We start from the raw sequence: 19,408 nt of genomic DNA on the forward strand, positions 1-19,408 counted from the left end.
CCGCGGTCGGGGTGTGCGCTCCTTCTCCCTCTTGTCAACGGCGGTACATTGCCAGCGATCATTGTCGCCGGCCCGTCGAATCATTATTATCGCGCGGCGCGCGCGCGCGCGCGCGACACATCGCCGATACGATTCAGCGTTTTGCTTATTTCCTGCGGCGGTGGTCGTCTCGTCCGACGGGCCGCTGGTAACGCGAAAATTTGACAGAGCCAATCGCTCGCGACGAGCAACGGGCACTCGCGACCCCTCCGCCAATTCGACGCGTTTATTGTTTCAGGGATTTTAATGGGCTTGCTTCGCGCCCCGCTTTTATTGCCCTAACGACAGGAATATCGGCCGCGGCCGTTTACGCGTTCAAGCCCCGGTATTACTATTTGAATAGAATCCCCGATGAATGCCCGGCTCGATCGATTCGTGTTTGAATCAGTTTTCTGTCATTCCCCGGCTTGCCCCGCAGTCATAATTTTCGCTTCAGAATTTCGGACACGCTGCTGTGTGTTTTGTCTTCCTCGTTCAAAGTAGAAACCGTGACGTATAAACTCGTCCGACAGGGTGGAGGTTTTAACGTCAGTGGCGATGGTTTGCTGAGAGGGTTGAGTCTCTGGCAAATCACTGTGGCGCGATATCGGTGTTTTAGGGTTTAATCTTGGCAGGGTGTTGTTGCAGTAGCGAGTAAATCAGTGAATAGGGATGTACCTAACTTTTTATTTATGAAAAGGTTGACTAGTATAAAACTAACAATTGAAATATGTGCTATTGAATGGCAGGGGATGATTCGCAACAGCGTAAATTTTGGCCACGTATCACCAGGGCAGCGGCTTCAAAGCGCATTGAACTTGTGGAAATACTCGAGACGCCCTTCTCGCCTGGGTGGATAAGTGATTAGGAATCGGTAGAGGAGGACTACCTGAGACGAGGATTTCTGCTAATTAGCCTTTATCGAGCTCCGTCGAGGCTGCGCGGACCCATTACGCGTTATTGTGCGAACTTCTCTGGCTTCTATCGCCTCGATAATAGCCGTCGCGATTCATCGGCTCGGTGTATGAGACAGATAATGGTGCTTGAGCGTGATTTATGGAGCGGTGGCAGTTGCACGGAATCGTTTCTCGTCCTGGCGATGAAGTAAATAGAATTAACGATTCGGTAATTGGCGATAACGACTACGGTTCACCCTTTTTTTTTGCTGGCACTCTGGCTGAGGGCGGATATAAAGTAGGCATTTCAAGATCAAGTTCCAGGATCCCGTACGTTTTGGGGAAATTCGTGGAAATAAAGCGAAGCCAGCGGGACACGCTCTCTGAATTCATTTGCATACGATACTAGTAAATTCGATATCTTTCGCGACTGCAGATCTCCCACCCTTCGAACGTGAATTGATTTTCTCCGACGGAGATAAATCGCGGGAGCACAATAGAGATTTAGTTCTGCGATCTATTGTTTTATTAAAACTTCTTCCCCGGGGAATACCTACATTAAGAATTTGACGAAGGTTCAACCTCGTTCCTTGACCGACATTTCGCCAGAAATTCATCGAGGTTGCGTGCAAGGAGGAGACAGTAGAGCGAGAGGAGAGCCGATGTGAATCCGGGGGTGGGGAAGAGGGGAAAGGAGAGAGGATCTCGACGGTTGTCCGCGGTTCGTGGCACGAGCCAGAAATGGATTTGAGATATCAGAGCGAGGCACTATCTCCGGCCTAGACTCTTGACTCGCCCCAACCCCCTGCCTCCCTCTACCTTTTTCAACCTTCTCTTTCGTTCTTCGCTGAAAGTCTCGTCCGGTTGCGAATGCAGAGTTTCCTGTTCTCCTCGCCGTGGCTGGGCTTCGCCTTCCTCCTCGTGTGTCTGACCCACATACAGAGATAAGATCGAGCACAAATCGAGTTCCTACATCCACGTACACACGCGTGCCTGTACACGCAGCTGTTGGCTCGCGCGCACGGCCATAGGGGTTGCAAACAGGCCGCGCTGCACGCGTGTGCACGCGTTTCAGGCTCCGCTTCGTGCGGATAGACGCACAGAGGTGCACGTGCCCACGATACGTGGATGGTGCCCAGTTGTACAAACAGGCGCGTCTGTGTTTTCACCGTAAACAGACGGAACTGCGGAACCCCGACGTAACCTTATATCGTTTGCCGGCCGTTTCAGGTCAGTCCAGTTTCTCCTCAACCCCTCGCTACGAATCTCGCGCTGCTCCCGAAGAAAGGGGCCAGGGCGAGAGAGATCTCTGCCGATGAAATAGCTGGGTTTGCGCGTCGACTGGCGCGGACCGTGGTATCGCTGGTAAATTCGTTATATTCAGCTTCTTCGCGATACCTCAGTTCGCTGGAGCTGCTCCTGAAGCCACCAGCGAGTGCCGTTGCTCCTGATTCTGTTGTGATTCCATCGAGGTAGCTCTCCGCAGACTTTTATACTGGTTTCGAGGGGGAATCTTACGTGGAAGTGGTGTTCTTAATTCGATTTCGACTTTGGTCTTAATTTCTTCGTCGATCTGGAATGAAGCGTGTTATATACCTAAGAGGCTGATGCCGGAACCTGATCGATTTTTTTGCGGCTTCCTCGACGAGCCCTTTAACCTCGTTTCTGTTGGATAAAGGGAACGCAGAAGGCTGGGAAAAGAACAGGAGGAAATAAATCCCTATCGACGACGTATCGGAATTACGAGTTATCCGGGGAAGCTGATGATATTACTGGTAACCGTGATACGTTTATTTGTATCGCGAAGTTGTTTCGTGCGAAAATAATCGTGTACTCCGCTCAAGATCGATCGCAAGCATGGGTACGATCGACGGCATGAACCTTATCAAGGATTTCCTCCATAAATCCACACTGTCGAGCCGAGAAGAAAACAAGCGTTTCTCACGGATTAGTATCGGCTTACTCCCAAGTTTCTGCGTTTAATAAGAACTTGCTGGATGCGATGCGCAATACATTTCTCCTTATGAAAGCACGATAATTCTGTGGCGATAAAATCTTTGCTATAATTGACAGTCGAGCGATACTGCTTCTTTGGAAACTATTTTCGGTGTAATTCGTGTCAGTCAATAATGGCGACCGCGTCGAAGTCGATCGGACGTTGAGAGTCGCGTGGCTAACGTACGAGCCGGGTCTTCGTAACGAAGCAAGGACCCCTCGTAGGAAAATTGGCAAGCAGTGCTGTTTCATCAACGCCCCTTTCATGAATTTTTATACCGACAATCAGCGGCGGCGCGGCTTAACACCTGGTCACACATAATTACCGCGCTGCTGCTTCGCGATGCAAATTTCGACCCAACGAATTGTAACCTTTCCTCGGCCGCTGGCCAGCTTCCCGAAAGCCTCGCGATTCAAAACTGAGACAAGGGGTTATTTCGTCGTCGTCACTTGAAAAATGCATGGATCCCCGAAGAGACCGGGAGACAGCGCGGGCACGGCGGGGCCTGTTAATTGCACTGGCTTTCAAGCTTCGACTTCTTTTCGTTCGACAGCCGAAGTGCGAGGGGACAGGGTGGGGGTGAAAGAAGACGAGGAGCTGTGTACACTGCGAGCTCGAGACCTCTTTGACGCGGTGCATAACGGCCGACTGGAAATTAAGAAATTAAGAATTAACGCATCTTGGGATTGGTTGGCCTGGGCACCCCGCTTCGTTTTTTTTCTCTTTCTTTCTTTCTTTCTCTCTCGGTCCCTTCTAGAAACTATCGTCTCGACGAGCTCGTTTAATTCCACGCCGCAAAGCGAACTTCGCTTCCCGGGCGATCGTTTATCGATGGAGGAGGGCTCCGTCTCGGAAGCCTTCCGGGAAGTTTACCCTTCGCCTTCCTAAGCTCGCTGAAAGACAATTACGTCATCGAGATTGGCCGATTGGAGGCACGAAGATTGGTTCGTTTTATCGGGGCGCACGCCCCGCCGAGAAACTTTGACTTCCTCCGTTGTAATGTACTGTGTTTACTTATCGCTGAATCGCCCCGTTTATTCGAGCCGCATCAAGTTTATAATTACCGCGGTTGTGTACCGAAGCTTCGCGGGGACATGGTACTGTTTCTCGAGGGCGAACAGCAGTGGAAGAAGAGTAACCGACTGACACCGGGGCGCAGTAGCGGTGGTCGCTTTTTAGTCAGACGCTAGTCGAGTCTAGCGTTTGACTCGCGTTTTTCCTTGCCACGTGCACAGGTTTATTCACGTTACCCGTGTTCTCCGCTTAATTAAATCTGATTGAATCGCGCCACGGGCAGCCGTTTGTGTTCCCAATCGAGGTATATGTTGAGAGAAGCTATGTTATAATCCAGCCGATGGTCAGGGTTTTTCCCTGAACTCGGGACTTTTATTAAAACTCAATTGTAAAGCCTACTGAGTGTGGCTATTAGCGCAGTCAATTTGGAAAGTTCAGAGGGATTAGAACAGCAAGCAGATGCGCATTTTATTGCAGCCGCGCGGTCACCACGCCAAGGCCCAAAAGTCCGCTTCGCGTATACCTGTTGTTTTTCACCGGTCCCCGACACGTAGGAGGGACTTAGATTTTCTCCCGCTATTTTCACCCTCACCACTGTTCTTCACGATACGCTTACGCCAATCAGTCGTTTTCAACCCTCTTCCTAGAACCACCACTATTTCGCTGAATTCCTTGGAGAGGGAAATTTTAGTTTTCCTGCGAGCGACCGCGACACCAGAATGTCAGAATTCAACATCACTTAATCAGAGTCACGCAATTCGAGAACTCAATCACGTGTAAGCAGAATCACACGATTCGAGAACTCAGCAAAACCTTAAGAATTGTACGCTTCAATAGTATTCACAGTACATTTGTAACTGTTGACAATAAATCTATCACGCGTCAATTACAATAAAAATTCAGTGAGCTCCTGTGATTTTAACCCGTCATAAGAGTGTGGCAAATTCAGACTGGTCGTTGATCATACACGACTCGATCTTCCACGCCACAACGGTATAAGAAGGAAGTCGATGAGAAATACCTACAAATGTTCCCCCGACTAGATGAAGCCTGCTAAATATTTCTCGTGCAAATACTAAAGTAGGATGAACTGCGCGCTGCACACCGAATTTGTAATGCACGCATAACGGCTCGCGTGCACTGCCGGGCCATTTACATGAATCGCTAATAATTGCTCAACCAGTCCTCTCTCACCTGTGGAACACGGTCCAGAGGCATCGCCGGGATTTCTCGAATGCGGCCCGCGCCTGCGTGGATGAATAAATAAATTTAATGGCGCTTGTCACGTAGCAAAACGGGATAAATTCCGGGCGTCTGACAGCCATTTAAAACAATGCCGTCGCGAATACACGCCATTTGTAACCCGATGCTTTTGTTTCACGTTGCTATTCATTCCGCCGCCCCCCCCCCCTTCGCCATCCACCATCCCCCATTCTCTACCCGCCAACACCACCAGACGGCCGAACCGACCCGCGCTTGCCGCCGCTTCGATAGTAAACGCGCTCGCGCGTTCCGCCGGATTCACCATTCATTTTTTATCCCGATAAAAATGCAATTAAGGCTATTTGATAAGGCGGGAATCACAGCGGCGGCGGCCAGCCATTGTGCTTGATCCCTCGCAACCTTACACCTACGCCACTCGATTCATCGCGGCCAGTTGGAAACAATTGTCGCGTCGTTCGCGAAAAATTGCCGCCTCCGCGAAGGTAACGGCGGGGAGGATCTGTCGGTTGCCAATGGCTCGTAATAAATCCGCTATTATCACAGGGCTCCGCGGTTTAATTGCTTCGCCGGGCGCCCGGCCCGGCATCGATTTTACCATTAACATTTTTGGACGATGTGTCGGGCGGCCGCCGAAGCTCGTTCACCAGACCTTATCGCGCGGAAAGAGGGTAACGTAATTTGCCATTTTCTTCCCTTCCCGACCGTTTTTACGGCTGCACCAGCCGAGAGAATTTAATCCTGAATCCGTCCCGAAAGCAAGGAGCATTTAAAGCGCTAATCGTGTAAAGCGATTACCCTGCATCGCGCCGGATGTTTTGTCTAAACTACCCGAATCCGTCAGCGTTCCGCCCCTGCCGCGGTCCGACGTTCCTGCACGTTTTGTTTTCTTTTTCTTCTCGTAATCGTTCAGCCTCGAACGAGCCGAGGGTCGAAAGCTCGTGGCTCCGCGACGAGCGGAGAGCATTCCTTCATCGGGGATGAAGGGAACCGCCCGGGCGGAGGCGCTGGGGCGCGTGGAATGAAATTTATGAAGGTCCTTTATTCCAGCAGCTAGGGGGTCGACTTAAGTTTGAGCAATTCATTAATTTCCTCGTGTTTCGGTACGACGCTGGCGACGCGTCCCATTCTACCCTCTTGAGGAAGAGATCACGCCCGTCCCCCATCTTTGCGGGCAGGCTATCTTCTTAACTGGTTAAACTCATCCTCTTTTGGTTAAATGATTTCCTATCGGCTTCGAGCTGCAGCTGTTCGACCTATAATTTATCTCGATTTAGTTCAGGGTCTCTAGAAATTTCTGTAAGAAAACTAAAAGTAGGCAGATCTTTTCACGAATCGCTGGAAAAGGAAAAAATATTATACAACCTTTATTATGCAGAATTTTGTAGAAGTACCGCTATTTTTAACATTTGACCCCAAAAAAGGAGGAAGCCGATCGGCGGTGATTTTTCAGGGGTTGATACTTGTCACTGAAACAAGTAGGTTATTCGTGAAATAACCTACTTATTTTAGTTTTTTTGCAGAGTTCACACTTTTCAGTCTAATACTCCCGGAATAATTGGGACGATCAATTTTCTGAAATTTAGTTGTTTGAATGTACCCTGTCAGCCGCGGAAAGTGATAGTCCCTGTTTTGGATACGTAAGATCATCTGCAATATGAAATATGAATTGTGGAGACCACTAGTCCCATCAGTTTTCAGATTGAATTTATTTTTATGGCATGAAATTTTACAGCGGATGAGAAATATTGCGCGGTTATTCTGTAACTGAGTGGCACGGAACCGTTATATTTTATCCTGTTAGCGACAATTTCCGCGAGAGAATTGTTTAAAAATTAACGAACAGGGCAGCGCATTCAATTGCGATTAAAATTCCATTGTCAGGGACTCTTTTCATTAAAAATACTTAGCGTTTCGACGCGGGAGTGCGAGAAATTTCCGCCTGCAAAAAATTAAAAACATTACCCTAATTGCGCCTCAGAGCGTCGCAATTAAAATTGTTGCGTTTAAAATTCTAAAGCGCCGCGTTTTGTCCCACGCACGCCTCCATTCATATCCTCTAATTAGTCCGTATAATCGAACCGTTCCGTTTTATTAATCTCGTTGAACGCGAACGAATTTCCTTTCCGCGATTTTTCATATGCGCGCGTACATTCAAAGCGTTTCAGCCGCTGCATTCGGTGATTTATTATTTCCCACCGTAATTAGAGGTGGGCGGGGAGCACAGTTTTTCACAAAACGCAATTAACTAAGACGGTTACTCGTTCGCTAAAATACATATTTCACGCGAAAGCACCTTCGCGCTTTAATTCACTTCACCGACGAGTCCTGTGATTTATCCTTCTTCTTCGCAACCTCGCAGAACCTCTCGAGCACCATCGCACTTCCAGGCAAGTATATCCCGAAAGCGTAATCCGAAAATGTAATCCGAAAAATTCGCCGGAGTTACGTTTTCGCCGCTCGGCGGTGCTCGGAATCTTGAAAGGGGATTTCAGAAGAGACTCCATTCCCATTTTGTTGGAGGTTTGCCAAGAAATTTACGCGAATGGAGGGCAGGTCAAGTACGGCTTCATCCATCGCCCACATGGCCGCGTGGACGTTGCTTCTGACGTCAGAGGGGCGCATCCCCCGCGCCGTGACGCCGCCGTGACGAAGGAGGAACCTTGCAGCTCGCTCGGAACGGATCTACGTGTGACGGTTCGCGTTTCTCTGGCTTGAGGGACAGGAAGAAAGGAGAGGGGCCGCGAAAAAGGGGCGATAGGGGGAGAGAGAGAGAGAGAGAGAGAAAGGGATGAGAGACATCGAGGCAGCTCGCAACTCTCGTGTGCTTGCTTGTCGCAGCTTTTGTCTGGCGATGCAAGCATCATTAGCGTCGGGCGTAATGAGCACACTAATCACCAACAGACTGCGTTGCGACGTACTGGAGCACCGGGAGCCGAAGGAAAAAAGCATCGCGCCTTGCTGGGGACGCGACGGTGACGGCAAGAGGGAAAAAGCGGACAGAGGGCAAGTGGCACGAAGTGCGCGAAAGGGGGAAGCACACCAATACGTGTGCAGAAAAATTCATAGCGGTTTCCCTCCTGGAAGCGGGAATGAAGGGGTACGCGGAAGACGACGCGCGAAAATCAGACGGTCATTGTTACGAGATGGGGCACCGCCGCGTGTTGGATTATTGGTGACGCGTCGTTCAATAAGGCGCACGATTTCTCCGCGACATTAGCTTGTTAACTGGAGAAGAGTTAATTGGAGATGTCACTAAATTCGGCAGGACGTGTCCACGCATTCGGTTCTGCATTTCTAGAGAACGATGACTGTGATGAACAGATTTTATTCCTCACTTTCGACTTGTATCGTAGAGAAGAATTTGCCTCCACTTTATTTTACCACGAATTACGCTGCACTGTGTACATCGGAGGAAACAACAGTAATTGAAGAATTTGGAACAGCGACGAGACCTCCTGGGAATTGGGTTAAATAAACCAAACGGGGAATTAATCTCCATTTTATTCCATACGTTGGATCGTTTGCTACGTCGGCCCCAGTGTGCAGAAGATTTGGATAATTGCAGGCCTGATGAAGATAAATTCAATCTGTCAGAGTTGTCTTTGTGGAGCTGCCGCTCCTGCGAATGCCTCTCTAATTCGCCGTGCTTTATCACCTAAAATGTAGCACAGTACGCGTGATGGAAAATGTACACTGGATACGCGGCGGCACACCTGTTTCACGTCGATATGAAATTTTGGCAAGGACTTCCCGCGGCCTCTGTTTCGGTTTTGCTGTCAATACGCGCGCGCCCCGTGGTTGCTTGATTACAGTAATTATCGTGATACTGATTTACGTATTTGTCATGTCTGTCGCGGGAAATCCGTTGCATTAGTCACGTTGGCCGGGGCAGATTCATTACTGTAATAATTACATAAATTCACGTTACGTTACCGCTAATTCGTAATCGCGTATTACCATAATTATCTGTTACGGCGATTCATAATTGCGTCCCTGTCGACTGCGATATTGCCAAGGACACCGGTTTCATCCCTTACCCCTTGCCGGAATTTAATTAATTTCAATGCAGGATTAACACGCAGGGTTTCTTTGTGTTCACCGCTCCACTGTGGTTTAACCGCGTTCTATTCTCCTTCTAGGTGGCAATATTTCTTTTTTTTTTTTAAAGAGCACGCAAGGAAAATTCAAGTAACTTGAATGTCCTAATTTCTGCTCATGTTCCCATTTCTGCTCATTTCAAATTTCTTCTTATTATTACATGCGTTACGTTTGTACTATAGTTAAAGAATTTTAAATACTTCATTTATTTCATAGTCTGCTGACATTAGAATATGATATTCTGAATTAATACATTTTGTCCAGCACGCTTCACGATTGATTTCTGCCGAATATTGAAACGACCCTTGAATGTTATAAGGCCCCTGTGAAACCGGGGCGAAACGATTTGAAAAGTCTGTCTAGAATTGATTCAGGCGCAATAATCATTCCGCAGGAAGTTGAGTGGAGCGTAAACGGTGGCCATTTGCATTCTCAGGTAACAGTTTATCGCGCGAGTGTTTGCTCGCTCGTTTTAGGGCGTGCAGGCCATTTCGCCCCAAGTACCGTTTCGACGCAGAACTCGCGCCGTTTTAAACCCGCACACCCTGTCGTCTCTTATTCGCTCGTTAATTTTACATCGCGAAATCGTCGTCACGTCACTAGGGCGTTCGAGAATGCTCTTAAATATTGTCCCTGTTACGCTGTCTCGACATTTTATAGGCGAAACGCCATTGCCAAATTCGTCTCTTATCGAGTCTACTAGCTAAGGAGGTTCTACTAATATCGAGGCAATTTTCCGAAGCTGTCTACGCGAGTATTTGAATATCAACTTCCACGAGATGTCGGGAGCAAGTTTACAACGCCAGATTTTAAAGATTTGAAAGCTTAAAGTACAAAGGCTCAATCTCCAAGCTTTGAGAATCCAACCAGCTCCGCAGAAAAGTTTCGATGTTAGAATTAATCAGTGCAGATTAGTTAGACAATCGTGTTGATAATCTTCAGCTGCACCGAATTCCTTTATTCCTTCCGCGGAACTTCCACCGTCAGGAGAAAGAAGTGTCCGTTCCACGCGTTTATCGAGAAGCCACTTGGAAGATCTCTCCTAGTAACAAGCCCGGGCCACATAATCGTCAAGTGCACCACGAAAGATTCGATTCGGAGCGTTCGATGGCAGCTTTGGAACGAGCTAATCGGCGAGGCATCCACTCGGGGCCACGGGAGACATCGCCGGGACATTGTGTCAAACAGAATCGGATCACGAAGTAGGTCAGCCGAAGTAAGGACTCTGCAATCTTCCAAATGGCCGTTCGCTTTGCGAGGACAGGACGGTCCGAGCACTAAAGTCGAATCTAGGACCAAGGAGAGAATCGGCCACTCGTTCCGCGAGAGGCCGCAAGCGGAAATGGTCTGGTCGCCGGGCTTCGGGCTGCAAAAGGGTGGGGGTGGTATAGAGGGGCGATGGTGAAGAGGGTGGAACCGAGAAGAATGCAGAAGGGACGAGGGAGGGAGAGAGAAGGCCTGCATTTAACAGTCCCGTTAAACATTAACTGCCGTTCTGCAGTTTTCCCCTATAACTCCGGGTTAACTTTGATTGCAGTTAACGGCCCCTAGGGATAGTGCCTTTAAGAGGTGGGGGAAGGGAAGGTGGAAGGCTGGAGCAGGTTGATGAAGGAGGTAAGCCCGGAACACGAGAAAGAGGGACAGAGAGACGGGGGCAGGGAGAGGGAAGGAGGGTGAAATAGGGGGTGGGAAAACGATGAAGAGGAGAGTTAGACTACAGGAGGCATCTTATAACTTCTTATAATTACTCAAGACTCGAGGGTTTAACTGCTGTTTAATTTCATTCGGCAATTAACCGGCACTTTATCGACGCTCGAAACACCTCGAGCCATCGTCTCGACGGCCATCAGCCCCTGTTTTATCGCGCCCTCGCCCGACCGCTCTCAATGTTGTGTCGTCGCGTGCGAATCGGAATCGACATGGCTGAACGACCGTGTGGACGCCCGTTGATCGCGCGGCATTCCAATGACGGGGCATTACGTGCCTAGCATGGAATCCATTAATGCGATTAATGAACGCATTGTGTCTTGCGGCCCACGAGTTACGTGCTTAAGAGTTACGGGGGCGCGCGCGTTCGTTCCTCGCGCATTAAACGCTGCGAAGTCGGCTCGACGGTTCGCTCGGACCGGTATCGGTAAAACGGTCGCGGAGCGCCCCGGAAATTTTATGCGCCTGCATGTCGGTCGTGACTGTGCAATACTCGTAGCGAATATACGGATTTATTGTAGGCCGTCGCCGGACGAATAAACAAAACGTGGCGGCAAACAAAAACGCACCGGTGTAACGGCGACGTTTCGTTCTGGGTAAACGTTTATATCGATAGGTGGGATTTATTAATTCATGCAATTTAGCTGTACGATGTAGTGCGCGGTGTTTTGATAATATATATATCTCTCTCTCTCTCTGCATACGACCCATTAAATCTTTCACGTTACTTCTACTGTATTTCCTTGAGTCTGAAAGATTCGAATGGAAGATTCTGAATAAATTCTGATTTCGTCTGTCCGAAAAGAAAATGTCAGGCGTCGACGAACAGATAATAGCTTCGGTTTGGTTGGTGTTCTGCACGAGTGCCTGAAAGAGTAGAAAACGAAGCAGTCCGTCATAATAAAGTTCAATAACTTTGTTAATAGATACAGGATTGCAGAGAATCCAACGCTCGCGTGGTGGAAGGGGTCTAAGCACAACAGTTTCGTTGGAAATCACCGTCGGTGTGCCGGGGCTGTAAATTAAAAGGCAGACAACGGGCGTTTGCAACTGACATGTAATGAGACGTATAATGATTTTATCGGGGCGGTTGCCGGTGTTTCGCGTTACAATGCCGATTGGACGCGAATAATGGTCCGTCCGCATGAGGCATTCGATCGTTGATTGCCCATTCGACCGTCTGCCCCGGACGCTCGTTGCGTTTGACCGCTTCGGCGACGTTTCTCCTTCCCCTTCGAGCCCCTAAAAAAAAGCGAGACACAGCCACGAAATCCCCGGCCGATTAAACCGAAGTCTCGATTTTAAACGAGCAATTTTACGGTACAAGATAGCGCTTCCTCGACTGTAATAATTCGATAGAATAATTCTGGGCGATCGTGCGCCGCATTCGGATCGTGTACGTGACGATGACTTAACCTTAGGATGACTTACTTCGGCCGAATACCTGGTGCCATTCGAGACCCCTCTCGAGCATAAATTTTATTACCTTTGAATTTGCCGAATTCGTAGTACCTTTAGTATCTATCTCTCCGAGTAATAACGAAGATCAGTGGCTTGCACTGTTACAGTAACCGCTGCAGTGATCGATTGTTTCACTGTTTAGCGTGTAAGGAGAACGAAAGGTATTTGTAGATAGAGGTCATTTAAAAGTAATTTAGACAGTGTTCTACTAGAAATGAGATCAGGAATCCTTGGAGACTATAATCGCTTGAATGAAAGATCGCCAGGACTTTTCGAAAACACTTTTTGTTACTCATTGAACAGAAAGAAGGTACAAAGGCATTGCTGGAAATATTCTTGAAATTCGTCCAAGATCGGGACTCCGCGCAGCTTTCGCTTTTTGTTGGATAAAGCAAAATGCAGAGTTACAGCGGCGGCAGAGAGAAAGAAGCGTGTCACGTTGGCCAAAGTTTCTGCAGTGTGACCGAAATAAAATGGCCGTGTTTGCTCGAAATATTGCGCATAAGTTACGGTAACAAGCCAGAAATCATTATGTGCCCCGGCGCAAGGACAAGGGTGGAAAGGTAGGGCGAGGGCGGAGGGGGGTGGGCTGAATGAGGCTGCTCTGCATAGTTGAAACTGCGAAACACTCCGGCACGTTGAATTCGCTTCCGTTGAAATTTGTTTATGCAAATAATTCGCCGCAGCGACAAAGTCGACGAAGGTGTATCCTCCAGTTTTCTCTTTCCCGGTTCCCATCGTCCATTTGTATTTCAAATAGGGCGGTCCGCGACGCAGTCATATTCTTCGACTCATCCGTCTTTCACATTTTTCCCTGGGAACGGAATTTCCACGGCATCCCGCTGTAACTTGCAGCAGGAAACACAGAGACGAAGGGAAACTGTCAGGCGCAGAAACGCAGCTAGAGATTCGAGGGAGTAAAGAAAAGGTGCAGCTTACGCGTGGAATTTCTTTCGTTAGATTTGCTTTTAAAAGGAAACATTAGTTTCGTTGTCGAGCAACAAATAACGGGCGTCGACATTTAAGGCTACGCCTTCCCCCGTTTCCAGCCGACAGATTTACACGAGCCGTGAATCACATTACGCCGCGGAACATATTTTCCTGGCTTGAATTAAACTTCGAGGTTGCTTGATGCATCGCCTCGCAGTGATCCATCGCCATTCGAGATCACCGTGCGTAGCTAGCGAAATCCCCCCGCGTTCCGTGAATTTAGAATGCCCCGTTCCTCACCCTGTTTGAAAACCATGCATATTCCATATTACTTAGCCCAACTGCACGTTTGCTTATTTAAAGGAAAAAACCTGTCGCGAATAAGATGAAACCAATTGGCATTGTAGGTACAGACAGACTCTGACCCGCTGCTTCTCCAAGGATCTACAAACAGGAGAAGTTTTCGTTCGCTGAGCTTCCATGTCTCACTGGTTCAAACACTTCCACGAGCCTAATATTTCTGGGGTCTGTTGTCATTGGGAGAGATCGATTTTAAATTCCTGACGCCAGAAGGGTTCGCACCCTCTGGTTGGCGCGGTCTACACGCGCCGCGGGTGCACAGGGATATCCCCGTGGCTCGCAAAACCCTCGAGGGAATATTTCACCGTAGGAAACGGCGTCTAGATTACGAGTTTATCTAAATGGCGCTAGAAACGCAGGAATAACGTTAGAGTGGTGGCGAGATTATGGAGTGAGTTGGGCTAAGGTATCCCCGCGGGCTGGGGATGTTTATGGTTTCATGACAGGGAAAATTGTGTCCTTGGGATAAAAGCTTCGGGAATGGGCGGGAATTCTCTATCTTCCACGGGCCGGTTGCTGTCGAATCGAAGTGGCCAAATATTGCGAACGCATCAGACGCGGAAGGGGAAGACTCGTTTCCTCTGCAGAATTATTTTGCGTAGCTGAGATTGTGTCAGGGAACGATGGGACTTGAATGGGAAGCTTGAGAGTCTCTGCGGATTAAGAATAAAGTGCAATATAGTATTCGAACAATAGCATGGAATACACCATCGAGGGTAATGCAAACAGATAAGGGGCTGGAGGTAATCTTACATCCCTCGAGGGTCAGAATTTCCATTATTACAAGCTTCATTTATCTCATTTCCGGAAATTTGTGTGGGAAGCGTAATGTCGTTTTCGATAATAGGTATCCAAACGATGGAACATCGAGTTTCGTCCTCGGCGATGAGAGTAATAGCACAATCTTCTTGTATCAGAGAGAAGCGTTCTCTCGGTGAACACGTTTTAACCGCCGCCCGGAAAGGAATTCTTCTTCTGGCAAGGCTCACGCTCGATTTAGTCGCAAGTCTAACCCTCCGAAAAATCGTTTCCTCCGGGGATATGACGTTGTAAACCTAGTGCTCGTTGAGCGAAATCGAAGCCACCGCCGAAGATGAGGTTAAAATCTAATAGTCTGGCCTGGTACACTCCTCAGGGGGGTGAGCCCCGGATGGGGTCGCGCCCTTCAAATTACAACCGGTTGACGAAATTTGGATTTTCTTGGCCGAGTGCCTGCGTATCTCCCGTCCACCAGCCTTCTTATTGAATTTTACATCAAGACGAAATGCATGCATCACGAATTTCCTCGCCACATCTTGCTTTCGGGGAAATAACCCAGGCAATTTGCGTGTTAATGAAACACACGTATTATGTTTATACTACTTTTGCGTCTTTTTGAAATGCTAGATAAAATGAAGTTTCCCGTATGAAGTAGGCATTACTCGTAGTTAAACTTACCACAAAAAGCTATATTAGACACCTCGCGATATCGATTATAAATGCTCGCGCGCATCGTTTGTCGATTGCCTTCGAAGCTAAATTTACTACCTCTGGACCAAAATAACTAAAATGTTCGTTAACCAAATTGATATGTGTCGAACGAAAAGCTTTCGAGCCATTCCTCTTTTAGAAACAAATATAATACGGGAAGAGGTAGCGAGGTAAGATGGGGTATTGTATAAAAAACATAATCGAAAAATGCTAGACATTTGATAAATGTACCAAAAGGAAATCATTGTATTGTAACAGTTAGGTCGTTGATAAAAATGAGTAGGGAAGCATGCGTCTTTGGTTTCGAGCTGTGAAATCGTCCACGTGCTGCGTGGATCTTATTTTGCGTAGTAAAAAGATTTATAATAAATACATATTTGCATCGATTGTGGACATATTTAGAAATTCGTATTTGCATCGATTGAGGACATATTTAGGGGAACCCTCTTGCCCCATTTTCGGTACCCCGTCAAACCCCGTGGCAGGGGCAAGATGGTTTTTCATTACTTTTTTTTTTTAAATTTTAGTAACTTCAAATTTTTATTTAAATGTTGCTCAAACTATGTACCAAAACTATGTGCCCCCCTCGGGGTATGATGGGGAAGCTAAGCAAACATGCAAAAAAAATTGATAATTATACCTTTTATTTAAGTTTTTATGAATCATAATATAATTATAAATTAATACTTTAACCTTTGGTATATAGTTTGAGCAACATTTAGATAAAAATTTGAAGTTATTAAACTTTTAAAAAAAGTAATGAAAAACCATCTTGCCCCTGCCACGGAGTTTGACAGAACTGTTTGGGGGGGCTTCCCCTACTTCAAACAGTTCTGTCAAAGGTCAGGAATTTGTCGTTTCTATTCTGAGAATATATGAAGCAATGGATCGTTGTCATAGGTGAAGGAAACAGGTGATGAAGTCGTTGAAATTCCGCGTCACGAATTAAGGGCTAATTTCCAACGACATTAACTTGCACGTGTATCCCACACGATTCAAAGCGCAAAAGACCGGGATGCTTGTTCGTGCTGGCGTCCTTTGAATAAGACTAACTCGCAGCTTGAATCTTCTTAAGATTGCTTGCCGGCGGGTTAAGTTTCCTGTTGCAAACAAAGCAGTTCCTCCTGCTCATCAACGCCTCGAATGTTCCCGTTTCCAAGCGTAATAAACTGCTGGATGCGTATTTACGCGGGCGGGATTATATTATCACGAGTGTACGCTGTGAACAATCTGATCGTGTGATTCTCTGCTCGTCGTTGTTCTTGCAGAAGGATGTGATTCAAGTGGAAGGAGAAAGTCGCCGTTCCAGAAAGTCAGAAATCGAGTGACTATTTTTCATTTCTTATCTCAAAATTGATACGGTATAAAATAGATGTAACGAATCATGCAATATATATATTTTTTATATATATTACAGAGTTCAGAATGAGAAATAAGTAAATGTTATTGCTTTCCGTTGAATGTTTCTCTTTCTTTTTAATTCCACTGTGTGGCAATTCGAGGATTCAAATTATGCAATGTACGCGGGGAAAAACACGCTGATAACTGATTCAACAGAAGCAACATCCCGTAAATGTTTGAAAGGCATAAGGAAAGTATTTCGACCGAGCTGTCAATGGGAAGTAATTTCGATCGCCAACTCTAACTGTGCGCGACAATATTTGAGGAGTAAATAAATCATTTTGTAATTTCGACTTCTCATCTGTGCCGTAATTACACGCGCGCCGCTGCTCGAGCCGCGCAACAACGGCCGCCGGCCATTACATGTAACAATTTAATAACTGTCTTGATTGGGAAAACCGACGGGAATGCGGAACAATTTATCGCTATTGGAAACCGCTCGCAAAACCCGTGATGATAAGCAAGATACAGTGGAACGGGCAAATTGAGCCGATACACGCTCGCCCGAACAAATTTGACTGCCCCCTTTATTTGTCGGAAAGTGCAGAATAATCCGATAAAATCCGTTATTATGAAGGAGCAACGTCGACGCGTTTTTACTCTCGTTCACTGCGTAATGGATGACAATTCCACAAAAGCTTGAAACCCGAGTTACTTGATCCCGAATCACTATATCGATACAGCCGCTAAGGGGATTTTAAGAGGATACATGGCTTTAGTACAGGGCCCGGTCTAGCTCTTCCGCCGCTCTGGGCGTCAATATTTTTTTGCCGCCCTTTATATTTAATTATAAATAATTATTTAAAATATAATTTTTGCCAGTGAGTGCATTTTTTTCGTAGGTATTTTTTTTAATAACACAAGGCGTATGTTTTATAAAAAAAGATCTTTAATATAGGTACACACCTTTCCCTTGTATAATAGTAATTATATGGGTTATTTAAACACAATTTATAAGTTTGATACTAAATTCAAACATGAAATACCTACTTTTTACCGCTGTTTTAAGAAGTTTTACATTTTTATTTATTTTAATTTTCTGTTTCCACCAATTTTGCCGCCCTGAATTTGCCGCTGTGGGTAATTGCCCTGCTCGTGCCCCCCTAGATCGGGCCCTGCTTTAGTAGTCTTGTAACTAGACACAGAGGGTAGTCGAATTTTGTGGAACGCGTGCTTTAAAAGTGTGACCTTCAACTAGATAGCAGAAACGACGCATTACATCAAACATGCATGTCCATTATGCGTTCGCGTTATCCGGACACTCGGCTCCTCGCATAAAAGGAGAATTAAACAAATTGCACCTCGAAATAAATCCCCCGGGCGAAACACGCGTGGCGCGGTAAATTCATAAAAATTGCATTCGCTTAACGATGAGCGCATCGGCGCGAAAGTGATAAGAAACTGGGGACGATAAGTGCGAGCGAAACATTTTTGCCCTGCCCGTTAAATCTACCGTGATTAATGCGGGCCAAGAATACTGCGAATTACACCGCTCGCTATATTACCCTTATGCCTTTTATTATTTCTTTTCCATCTCCGTTCCGACGTCTCCTCTTTTTTCCATACGTTGACCTAGAAACTTTGAAACCCGACGGAATAGTGCACGAAATCCTGACAAATTAAAGCGCAGGTGGTCATTAAGTAATAGCTTTTCCGGTTTTATAAAGCTGGACGGAATCTTTTTCGAGGAAAAAAATTCCGTTTGAGAACGGGGGGATGGCTAATCCTGCAAATTCAGCGCGGTACTAACGAAATTACTTCAAGAAACGAGGAAAGTAGAAAAGGGCATATCTAGCGTTTCGTGAAATTTAAATGTGGAGCGGGGCTGCGCGAGAATCAAAAGAATAACTCCTGATTGTGGGGATTCTCGGAGTGGTAAAGTATTTTCATTTTATTCGACAGTGCGAAAGGACGTCGCTTTAGCCTGGTCTAGAATTTTCAGAAATAACTCTATGCACGGCGGTCCGAATTTCTCGTGTGTAGGTATTATGAATAAAATAGGTTGCACAGAAAAGGATTCCACAATACTTGCCAGTACAATCCCGCACGCTACTAAAACATTAAGGGGGGTTTGAGCCTTTTTGGGCCGAAAAATAGGTAATTCTTTGTGAATTTTTTGTACAAAAAGGGTTCGACAAATTAATTTGAGGTTTGGCAGGCTGTTTTATTGTATCTTGAACTATTGTTCTGAATTTTTTTGTGACAGTGAAAGAAAAAACATGGCAGATACAAAAGGAGCGGTGAAAAATAATCGGGTGGTCCTGGCGTTGACGAAAAGTACTGTAAGATTTATCCGAAACATAAAGAATAAAAGAGATTCTGAATCTATATGAATGTGGCTATCGGTAGTAGTAGATTTATTGCCGTATCTGTTACCGTTCCTTTTTTATTTAAAGAAGTTTTCCCGATTTTGCGGCAAAACCATTTTTTTTATATTTATTAATAAATCTACTACCACCGATAGCCACATTCATATAGATTAAGAATCTCTTTTCTTTTTTGTGTTTCGGATAACCCTTACAGTTATTTTCGTCAACGCCAGGACCACCCGATTATTTTTCAACTCTCTTTTTGTATCTGCCATGTTTTTTTCCACTGTCACAAAAAAATTCAGAACAATAGTTCAAGATACAATAAAACAGCCTGCCAAACCTCAAATTAATTTGTCGAACCGTTTTTGTAGAAAAAATTCACAAAGATTTACCTATTTTTCGGCCCAACAAGGCGCAAACCCCCCTTAAGGGGTCATGCTCAGTTAGGTGGCCGAAAAATGGGTGGTCTTTAGAAATTTTTTACTCAAAAGCTATAACACATTTCTCAAAAAATCTTTTTT

The 19,408-nt window shown here is 46.3% G+C and overlaps 1 protein-coding gene across 12 annotated transcripts in view; it reads left to right on the plus strand.

The window, feature by feature from the left end:
• Rbp6 (RNA-binding protein 6) overlaps positions 1-19,408 on the plus strand; it is a 792,696-nt gene that overhangs the window by 577,329 nt on the left and 195,959 nt on the right. The gene's annotated exons all lie outside the window — the stretch shown is intronic.

The sequence above is a fragment of the Andrena cerasifolii genome, chromosome 9 (assembly GCF_050908995.1).
Source record: "Andrena cerasifolii isolate SP2316 chromosome 9, iyAndCera1_principal, whole genome shotgun sequence".
NCBI classification, from domain to species: Eukaryota; Metazoa; Arthropoda; class Insecta; order Hymenoptera; family Andrenidae; genus Andrena; species Andrena cerasifolii.